The sequence below is a fragment of the Barbus barbus genome, assembly GCF_936440315.1.
Source record: "Barbus barbus genome assembly, chromosome: 20".
Lineage (NCBI taxonomy): Eukaryota > Metazoa > Chordata > Actinopteri > Cypriniformes > Cyprinidae > Barbus > Barbus barbus.
Window position 1 is genome coordinate 12,476,629 of NC_136748.1, and position 12,117 is coordinate 12,488,745.

A 12,117-nucleotide genomic window follows, 5' to 3' on the forward strand; every position below is an offset into this window, starting at 1 on the left:
ATTTGTCATCCTTCTGTTTTGTAAATGATTGTTGATGTTGGCTACAAGGCTACTGGAAGGTTTACAGTAAACGCTAGAGCGGTTCATATTTCAATGAATATAGATCAGCCTTTTAACAATACAAATTAACAAAATTAAGGCAATAGAAGTAATGTATAAAAATCTATGTAAAGTTACATAAATACCAGTTTATTCACTTAATATGACCGTTTAACATGACATTAGTATGTGGTCTGTGGTATTTTGATAAAAATGTTGAAGATTCATACTAAATCTTAATTGTAGACCTTATTTGTACTACTATGGTAGTTTCTTCATTTGGTTATATGACTGTACCAACCATGTTAGGAGGATAGTTTCAGGCCCAAGATGGTTTTCGAGCCCAGCCAGGTTCCTACCATTTGGTATTCCAGCTTGCCAACCATCTAAATCAGTGGTTCCAACCTAAATATTTACACCAACATGAAGGTTTTTGAATTGAGGAGTTGTGGACCAGTTTAAACCCTCATGTATATGTGTGTGTCTTTTGTATAAATTTCCTGTACCTATATTTAGCATGTTTGTTGACATTTCCAGTTTGATTACCCAGCTCCTAATGGTGTCACTTTTAGAAACCCATGTTTGAACTTAAGTTCAATGGGATCTTAGTACTCGTCCTTTGTTAGTACACATTTCCCCTCAAATATAAAGGCTGGTTTACATTTTACTGAGATATTTACACAGCGCACAGTGGCCAGGCTCTGTAATATTGACCCTTAATAAGTCATTCCCTGTTTCTCTTTCTTCCCAAATGTCCCTTTCCTCATATATTTTCTCTCTCAGCTGAATGGCTGGAGGTGTCTGTGGAAACTAAGCCAGATGGCTGGCTGCAAAGAGAGATGGTTTAGAGCCACAGGGGGACACAATCTGTCATCGCTGTCTCTGTGTCCTTACTGCTGAGACTCATACTGCTATTCAGACTGGTAATCAGAAGTGCCCTCAAAAGTCAGGGGGGGCTAGAAAAAAACAAACAAACAAAAAAAATTTTTACAATAAATTTTTTTGGATGTAGCCTTTGCATTGCAATGCATTGTGTCAATACAGCGCAGTGAATAATAACTTGAAGAGGTTGCCTGCGTTTACTAAACTGTAAACCTTTTAAATTCCGTTATTTGCTCATTTTAATGTTTTTTTCAAACCTGACTTGCTTCTGTGGAGCAAAAAAGGTATATTTTTGATTTAGTGCTTTTTTTTTCTTAGCTTTCTCAGTTGACACAGCTGGTCATTTTATGTCAATATATGGCCCTCATAGAATAAATCTACTTTTTCTAGAATATATCAGATATGAGACTTCAAATTGTGTGAGGGTACGCAGGAATGATGTTTTCCAAAAGTACTGTTAATTATAAATCAAACTTTTTAATTAGAAGTGAGAACAGATGAAATTGTGGTAAATGTGAGGAATTGATTTGAGGTGATGTGCATACTGCTCATTTGCATAGTTCAGGAAAAACTGTCCATGTTTGTGTCACCTAATCGTATGCTATAACGAGCACTGACTCGTTTTTGTTTTCACTACCTAGTTGGTAAAACTTGGTTGGTTGGGAAGATTGTCTTCCGAGCATTGCTCTGTTTTCAAACTGTGTGAATCTTAGTGCATAGATAGGTTATGTTTAATTAGGGTTTAGTGTCCCAGATTAATTGAGTGTAATTCTGTGGGTTTTTTAATGGCTCTAAAGCGACCACAAGTGCTGGTCGATGTCAGGTCACTCGTGAAAGAGCTCTTAGAGATATAACAATAGTGAAATGGCACAGGAACATCATCTCCATAAATCTGCCTGACCACAATTACTTAGTTGTGTGTGCGACAGATTTATCCTGGTAATAACAATGCTTCCTGTGATGCAGAAAGTGTGGGGGATGCAAAGAAGCAGCCAATGAGCTATTGTTTATGGCCCACTATTGACCTGCTTATGCAGAATGGGAAACAATGGCTGCCTCTGTACAGTATAGCCGCCTGTAACGTTAAGGAGATGCGCAAGGTTTCTTGTCGAGGCAGGACACGTTTCCAGCAGTTGAAACATCTCACCTCGGGAAATCCAAAATGAAAGTGACAAGCACCTGAAGGGGACACAGGAGATGAGCGGTGTCTCCAGGGAATGACAGAAATAGACCAGCGAAAACAAACCAAAAGCCTTCTGATTGAAGTTTCAATAACATTCCCCAAGGTTCTATGCTAAACATACAGCTATTGTCATCTCTCCAGCACATTTTCTGACATTTTATAATCGGGATGGGCATTTTTTTCTGTACTAGGAATGTGGGATGAGACGATGGAATGACTTTAGTTGATGTCCATGACTCTATCCTTTCCCCTATCTTCAATGCCTGAAAAATCATCATGTCTTGTCTAGCTGATCAAAGGAGCTTTTCTTTACCACAGTGCTAAGCTAGAAGTCTAAGCTGCAGCTATTTCACTTTAAAACAAATACAAAGAAATATTTATCTTACACAAATATTTGTTTTAACCATTTTTAGCTTCAGTGATAGATGTCATTTAAAAGGTTAAGCTAGGCTAAACTGTTACCTTGTCAACCGAAAACACAAGGGAAATATTGATCGTTTTTAGCTTAGGTGGGATATAAGATGTAATTTAAATGGTTAAAGTGTTTAGAAGGGGAATTACAGTAAATGTTTATTTTAGTGCAGTCAAACGATTAATCCAAAATAAAAGTTTTTGTTTACATGTGTATACTATGTATATTTACAGTGGGGCAAATAAGTATTTGATACACTGCCGATTTTTCAAGTTTTCCCACTTACAAAGAATGGAGAGATCTGTAATTTTCATCGTAGGTACACCTCAACCGTGAGAGACAGAATCTAAAAAAAAATCCCGAAAATCACATTGTATGATTTTTAAATAATTAACTTCCATTTTATTGCATGAAATAAGTATTTGATCACCTACCAACCAGCAAGAATTCTGGCTCTCACAGACCTGTTAGTTTGTCTTTAAGAAGCCCTCCTATCCTCCACTCATTACCTGTATTAATTGCACCTATTTGAACTCGTTACCTGTATAAAAGACACCTGTTCACACACTAAATCAATCAGACTCCAACCGCTGCACTATGGGCAAGACTGAAGAGCTGTCTAAGGACACTAGGGACAAAATTGTAGACCTGCACAAGGCTGGGATGGGCTACAGGACAATAGGCAAACAGCTTGGTGAGAAGGCAACAACTGTTGGCGCAATTATTAGAAAATGGAAGAAATTCAAGATGACTGTCAATCTCCCTCGGACTGGGGCTCCATGCAAGATCTCACTTCATGGAGTATCAGTGATCTTGAGAAAGGTGAGGGATCAGCCTAGAACTACACGGGAGGACCTGGTCAATGACCTGAAGAGAGCTGGGACCACAGTCTCAACGGTTACCATTAGTAACACTACACCGTCATGGATTAAAATCCTGCAGCGCACACAAGGTCCCCCTGCTCATGCCAGCACATGTCCAGGCCCGTCTGAAGACCATCTGGATGATCCAGAGGAAGCATGGGAGAAGGGCATGTGGTCAGATGAGACCAAAATAGAACTTTTTGGTATAAATTCCACTCGCTGTGTTTGGAGGAAGAAGGATGAGTACAGTCCCAAGAACACCATCCCAACCGTGAAGCATGGGGGTGGAAACATCATGCTTTGGGGGTGCTTTTCTGCAAAGGGGACAGGAAGACTGCACCCTATTGAGGGGAGGATGGATGGGGCCATGTATCGTGAGATTTTGGGCAACAACCTCCTTCCCTCAGTAAGAGCATTGAAGATGGGTTGTGGCTGGGTCTTCCAGCATGACAATGACCCCAAACACACAGCAAGGGCAACTAAGGAGTGGCTCTGTAAAAAGCATATTCAAGGTCCTGGAGTGACCTAGCCAGTCTCCAGACCTGAACCCAATAAATAAATCTATGGAGGGAGCTGAAACTCCGTGTTGCCCAGCGACAGCCCCAAAACCTGAAAGATCTGGAGAAGACCTGTATGGAGGAGTGGGCCAAAATCCCTGCTGCAGTGTGTGCAAACTTGGTCAAGAACTACAGGAAACGTCTGACCTCTGTAATTTTAAACACAGGTTTCTGTACCAAATATTAAGTTCTATTTTTCTATTGTATCAAATACTTATTTCATGCAATAAAATGGAAATTATTCAAAAATCATACAATGTGATTTTCTGAATTTTTTTTATTCTGTCTCTCACAGTTGAGGTGTACCTACTATGAAAATTACAGATCTCTCCATTCTTTGTAAGTGGGAAAACTTTATGTATGTATATATTTAAGAAAAATGTTATGCTTGTATATTAAATATATTTATATATAATATAAGAATATGAATACATGTATAACCATGTAAATATTTTCAATATCTATATACTCAAGTCAAGTCTGCTTTATTGTCAATTCTTCCACATGTACAGCACACACTGTACATACAGAGAATTGAAATTGCGTTACTCTCAGACCCTTGGTGTATACAGTTAACATTAAACACTGACAGTAGACGTTCAAAAACAGATAAGTACAGTTTAAACATATGTACATACAACTATACAGATATACAAATGAGGACATTGTAAAAAAAATAAAGAAAGAGATAAAGTGGCATAAGGCACATGGCAGATAGAGTGCAAACCAGTTAAATAGAACAAAACTGTGTAGTTATATATGTATATGTATAGAGTGTGTATATATATATATATATATATATATATATATATATATATATATATATATATATATATATAGTGCAAGAGGAGCTTATCAGTCTGAGGACATTGTAGAAAAATAAATAAAGAGATAAAGTGGCATAAGGCACAAGGCAGAATAGATAGAGTGCAAACCAGTTAAATTTAAACAAAAACTGTGCAGATATAAGTGTAGTGCAAGAAGAGCTTATCAGTCTGTTAAAGTGACAGGAGAACAGTCTTTTTATCAGACCATCCGAAGAGGTAGTTTGCAGTCAATGCTGGATGAGGTAGTGATCAGTCCAATGCTGCACAAGTGACAGGTGCTGGTCACAGTTTTAAGTGTGGGGGGGGCAAGGACAGGAGGGAGTTCAGCTTCCTGACAGCCTGATGTATGAAGCTGTCCTTCAGTGTGCTGGTCCTCGCCTGGAGACTCCGCAGTCTCCTCCCTGATGGCAGCAGACTGAAGAAGCTGTGTGTCGGATGGGTGGAATTACCTGTAATGCAGAGGGCTTGCGGGTGAGACAGGTGCTGTAAATGTCCTGGAGGGAGGGGAGAGAGACGCCAACGATCTTCTCAGCTGCTCTCACTATGCGTTGAAGTGGCTTGCAGCAGGATGCGTGGCAAGCGCCATACCACACAGTGATGCAGCTGGTTAGGATGCTCTCGATGGTGCCTCTGTAGAAGGTGCACATGATGGGGGCCGGGGCTCTGGCTCTTCTCAGTTTGTGGAGGAAGTAGAGACGCTGCTGTGATTTCTTGGCCAGTGCTACAGTGTTTTTAGTTCAGGAGAGGTCTTCTGTGATGTGCACACCCAGGAACTTGGTGCTGCTCACTCTCTCCACAGTCGCACCGAGGGGCATGCTGTGGGCATGCATCGAGGGGCATGCTGAGTGTGTACTCTCCTGAAGTCAACAACAATCTCCTTCGTCTTCTCCACATTCAGAGAGAGATTGTTGTCACTGCACCACCCAACCAGGCGGCTCACCTCGCACCTGTAGTTTGTCTCATCTCTGTTGCTAATGAGACCCACCACAGTCGTGTCATCCGCAAACTTAATGAAGAGGTTGGAGTTGTGTGACTGTGTGGGTCAGCAGAGTGAAGAGGAGGGGGCTCAGCACACATCCTTGGGGGGCCCCAGTGTTCAGTGTGATGGTGCTGGATGTGTTCGTGCCGACCTGTACTGCTTGAGGTCTCCCGGTCAGGAAGTCCAACAGCCAGTTGCACAGAGAGGTGTTGAGCCCCAGCTGGGCCAGTTTGTGAGTGAGCTGTTGAGGGATGATTGTGTTGAATGCTGAACTGAAGTCTATGAACAGCATCCTGACATATGAGTCTTTTTTGTCCAGATGTGTGAGGGCTGGGTGGAGGGCAGTGGCGATGGCATCATCAGTCGAGCGGTTGGACCTATATGCAAACTGGAAGGGGTCCAGGGAGGGGGGGAGGACAGACTTGATGTGGTGCATGACTAGCTGTTCAAAGCACTTCATGAGAATAGGAGTGAGTGCTATTGGACGGTAGTCATTGAAGCAGGATGGAGATGACTTCTTCGGGACTGGAATGATGGTGGTAGCTTTGAAGCATGTGGGGACAACGGCTTGATTTAGCGAGATGTAGAAGATGTCTGTGAAGACATCAGTGAGTTCCACTGCACAGTCTCTCAGTACACGCCCAGGAATGTTGTCAGGACCCGGAGCTTTGCGTGCATTGATCCTGCTGAGGGATCTCCTCACACTGTCCGGGGACAGCGTCATCACCTGGTCGCCGAGAGGAGGTGTAGTCTTCTGTGCAGTGGTGCTGTTTTGTGCCTCAAAGCGAGCAAAGAAGGCATTCAGCTCATTCAGCAGGGGGAGGGTGCTGTCACAGGTCTGTGGTGGGTGCTTGTAGTCCGTAATGGTCTGTATCCCCTGCCACAGGCTCCGAGTGTCTCTGCTGTCGCTGAAACGATGAGCTATCCTCCTGGAGTACTGTCTCTTGGCCTCTCTGATGCCGCGGGAAAGGTTGGCCCTAGCTGTCTTCAGGCCCTCCTCATCTCCAGCTCTAAAGGCAGCGTTCCGAGCCTTCAGAAGTCTGTAGACCTCCCCTGTCATCCACGGCTTCTGGTTGGCCCAGACAGTGATGGTCTTTGTGACTGTTACATCATCAATGCACTTGGTGATGTAGGCAGTGACAGTCTCCGAGTACTCTTGGAGGTCTGTAGTGTTGTTGTATGTGGCAGCCTATTTAAACATATTCCAGTCAGTGGTGTCAAAACAGTCTTGAAGTGCCTTACTGCATGTATTTATATAATATACACCATACACACACACATAATATAATATAAACCTTTATTTTGGATGTGATTAATTGCGATTAATCGTTTGACAGAACTAGTTTAATATCATTATGAGCTTTATTGCCAGGTATGTTTGCACATACGAGTACCGGTAATTTGTTTTAGTGACAGTAGCTCCACAGTGCAACAGAATGACCGCAACAGGATACAGATAATAAAACAATAATGTACAAATATTCAAAATGGACAATATGCAAAATAGCACAAACACAATATACAAAATAGACAATTCAGTATGTACAGGTATGTTAGGTGCAAATTTGAAATGTAATAAGTATGTGTGTTAAATAAAAAGTATGATAGTGTTGTGTGTTTCATGTTTATTGTTGAGTGTTCATGAGATGGATTGCCTGAGGGAAGAAACTGTTCCTATGTCTGGTCGTTCTGGTGCTCAGAGCTCTGTAGCGTCACCCAGATGGCAACAGTTCAAAGAGGGAGTGTGCTGGATGTGAGGGGTCCAGAGTGATTTTACCAGCCCTTTTGCTCACTCTGGATGAGTACGGTTCTTGGAGAGTGGGGAGGGTTGTATCAATGATTCGCTCAGCAGTCCGGACTACCCTCTGTAGTCTTCTGAGGTCAGATTTGGTAGCTGAGCTGAACCAGACAGTTATTGAAGTGCAGAGGATGGATTCAATGATGGCAGAGTAGAATTGTTTCAACCTGCTCTTGTGGCAGGTTGAACTTCCTCAGCTGGCGAAGGAAGTACAACCTCTGTTGGGGCTTTTTGACAATAGAGTCAATGTGAATGTCCCACTTCAGGTCCTGAGAGATGGTGCTGCCCAGGAATCTGAATGACTCCACTGTTGTTACAGTGCTGTTCATGATGGTGAGTGGGGGGAGTGCAGGGGGGTTTCTCCTGAAGTCCACGATCATCGATTATATATATATATATATATATATATGTTGATATATTAAATATAGTTATTTATAATATAAATAATATGAATATAAATATATACATGCAAATATTTTCAAAATATATACTGTATGTGTGTGTTTATATATACATAATAAATAAATATACACGGTACACACATATATTACATGAACAAAAACGTTTATTTTGGATGCGATTAATTACGGTTATTCATTTGACAGCACAAAAAAAAAGAAAAAAAATTATTATTATATATATATATATATATATATATGCACTGAAATGCATAAGGGAAAATTTTATTTTGACCACTTTTAGCTTTAATGATATAATGTAATATGTATTATAAAACAGAAAGTTCCAGTCCTCAAGTATGATTGGCTAAGCCACATTCTAAGCCATTGTAAAATACTCCATAAACACATTTGTGAGTGTGACACATTTGTTTATTAAGCTGCAGTCATGCTCATGCTAAACTTTAAGTACTCAATTTCTACAGAAGCTGCATTGATCCGAATATGACATGCACTGCAGTGTATTCTGACATAAATACTGAAGTATAGCTTTCTTCAGCAAGTATAGACATCCTTGGATGAATCTTACTGTAAGGTATTGCCAGCAAAGCAAGCTGCATAATCAAATACTGGTGTAAAATATCTTAAAGTAAATAAAAAAAGACATATAAATAATAAAAAATATAAGTAAATCCAGTCACGCTATTTTTCAAAATGCTTGTCTAATCCGTCCATTTTTCAAATAGATTTGAGACTAGATGAGCTGCTACGCTTATTGTAATGGACATGCTTTGTCCCTGTCATGTAAAATCTGAGTGAACTAAACTAGAGTAAAATGAATGGAGAGTGAGAGATAAATAAAGCAGCACAGAGTCGGGAAGGCAGAGTTATTTTAAGCTGATGATTGATTGTTTCTTTGTTGAGCTGCAGCTCATTTGCATGGCAGCAGGCACATGAAGATGACCTCACTCTCACTTTATCATTCTCTCTCTCTCTCACACACACACTCACACTCACACTCGCTCTCTCACTCAAGAGCGTCAGACAGAAGGCCACTGACCAGTAGGAAGAAATGTAATGTGTCTGTGTTTTTCCCCAGCTGAGGGTATATTTCCAAATAGCATACCATACTACTCGTACTATTTTTACAATATGTACATTTTGCACACTGTGCATATTTCCTTTGTGCATGCAATACCTGTATGACCTTCTACCTTCAGAAAATGTGCAATAGTGTGTCCCACAATGCATTGCACTTGACTTGACCTCACATAGCCAAATCTCCCCGAGTTACTATTATTTGCCAAAATAGGAGACTTTTTGTTTTTACTTGCTTAAAGGGGTCATATAATGCACTTTTACAAGTTGAACAAAAAATGTGTGTTGGCAGTGTGTGTACACAACCACCATATAATGACAAAAATCCACCCAGTGTTTTTTTTTATCTACTAAAATCTTTACCCCTTTCTCAAATCGAGCCGTCTGTCTGTGTGACGTCACACGGACGGAGGCCCCTCCCCCGATTGTTGATTGACAACAGCGTTTTAGCACAGACTGCACTGGTGTCTTACCTCAGACCTATGGAAAACCAAATGGTTCAGAATTCGCCTGCTTTTCACCGCCGTATCAATATTAAAACGCTGTTTTCATAACGCCGTCAGGCGTTAAATAAGCGCCGTTAGGCGATAAGTTAACACCACACGGCACTTAAGATGCAGATTTTTTCGCTCATCTACATGGACACACCTCTCATGGCTGCGAGGAATCTACGGCAAGTCTGAGCATCCAGTTTGCTAGACCGCGAAGATGGCAAGGAGAGCTTTTGCAAAGTATACACTGTATACTGTGAAGTGTAAATGCACATGAATTTTGTTCAATAAGATAAAACATAAAAGAAAAAATAAAACAAAATTTAAAAAAGTTGTATCTTAAGGTCTATGGCTTCCAGTGCACCACAGGATGTATTGTCTGCGCTTTTTGATTATTATTAGGTCATTATTAATCTCTTTATCAACAAAGATGTCTGGAGTACCCAATCATTTTAGAAGACGTCTGAGTGGGATTAGTATATTTAAAAATGAGTTCAATTAAATATTAGATTACAATATTAATTTCTGATTAATACAATATATATTAATACATACAATATACATTTTTTATTTATTGAATTTTTTCATTTGTTGAATAAACTCATTTTCAAATTTGCACTCATTAATGACTAGTGTTATAACTATATGAGACAAAAGCTCATTCAGGGGCATTTTTCCACTATATCTAGAATTGTAAGGGCTTTATTGTAACCATTCATCCAGTTTGCCAGCAATCGTTAATGATTCCGATTAAAGATTCCTCGCAGCCATGAGAGGTGTGTCCATGTAGATGGGTTAGAGCGAATAAATCTGCATCTTAAGTGGCGTGTGGCGTTAACTTAACGTCGGTCGGCGCGTGTGGCATCTGCCGTTAACTTATCGCCTAACGGCGCCTATTTAACGCCTGGCGGCGTTATGAAAACGGCGTTTTAATATTGATACGGCGGTGAAAAGCAGGCGAATTCTGAACCATTTGGCTTTCCATACAGACCCGCCCTGAGTGAGCTGTCATCAGTTGTTTCACCGCTGGAGCAGATGTAGACAAGAATGACTCCTAAGCGAGTGAGGCGTTCTGTTGTTGGATGTAATAATGAACATGGCAGTAGAACATAAATGTGTCTATGTTCGTGCAAATCATTCGTGATCCAGCTTCACCTGCAGAAGAAGTGAGTACAAGGTTTTTTAAATTAATCTTTGCAAATCGCTTTTCCTAATAATGTGCTAATTAGCAAGTTTCACGATGAATGCGGCTAAAGAGAGCAGCTAGGAAGAAAGGGGCGGAGTCAGCAGAGCTCATTAACATTTAAAGGAGAATGACACAATACCGCTTGCTGTAAAAAAGGTGGTTTTTACACTACCAATGAAAAATTTTAACCAAACTATGTTACAGACTTTTCATTAAGACCCTAAAGAATAATATCAGCTTGTGGTAAATGGGCATTATATGACCCCTTTAAAAACACTTAAGTACGGTGGCCCAGCAGTGCACAACACAACAAAATCTCTACAACACAACGGAAACGAGCCACACAATGAAAACAAGTCGCAACACAAGGAAATTAGCACAACACAACAAAATTAGTCCTGTGCGTTGTGTTGTGGAGATTTTGTGTTGAGCACTACTGAGCCACTATACTTAAGTAAAATATTAATTGAATGTATCAGTTTCCTATGTGATAACTGTTAGTTTCTGAACTCAACATGCAATTTAATGTGAGGTCCTGTGTCAACAATATAGCATACTACATTTATATTTTTTTAGATTACTCAGATTTTTTTTTCTTAATTTGCCTTATAGCCTTGTAGAAAGTATTGATATGCAATTTATTTAATCACCATATCTTTTTTATACTATGATAACCATTTTTAAATATGGCATTCTGTATACAGTATAACAAGAGTTGTTTTGCTCTTACAGTGGCATGTAAAATCTCATGTAAGTAAAATGTTCTGGAAATTAAAGGAAGGGAGAGAGACTATGATTCAACACAGTAGCCTGCTGTACATACTTTATCAGATTAGCCTCAAAAAGTAAAGGAGACTGTAACGTTCAGGTCCAGACTTGACTTTGTACAGTAAACATTGACGTCAAGTAAAATAAAACACTTCTCATGGGTTTGTGAGCATAAGCCGATGCTCTTATCACTTTGAATTTGTTTCACAAGGTGGTTGGGTACGCACAAACTGGTTAGTGCATGTATTTGTCATCCATTGTGATGCCCTCCCTTCGTTTAGTGTCATAAAACTCAAATGTATACAAGTTTCTGTAGCATCAGAGAATTCTTTGAAACCATTGATTTCAAAGGAAACGGTGCCTCGCAAAGGCTGAGGGGTAATACGCATTGGATTGCAAAAGTGCTTTATATGTTATATAGTGTATAAAAATGAATTTAATCAGAGTACACACAGCAGCTTTTGAATGGCAGTCAATTTTCTCTTCTCATCCTCTACTTTATCCTCATCGTAAAATGCATTTATCTTGTGTTAATGTCAGCAGTTTACATTCAGTGTTAAAGCCTCAATCCTGATGTATTGAAGACTTGCATTTGAAGATTACATGGAGATTAGTTTTGATTTTGAACCTTTCTAA

The 12,117-nt window shown here is 40.0% G+C and overlaps 1 protein-coding gene across 2 annotated transcripts in view; it reads left to right on the top strand.

The window, feature by feature from the left end:
* Positions 1–12,117, top strand: part of LOC306885884 (lysophospholipid acyltransferase 2-like) — a 78,918-nt gene that overhangs the window by 19,570 nt on the left and 47,231 nt on the right. The gene's annotated exons all lie outside the window — the stretch shown is intronic.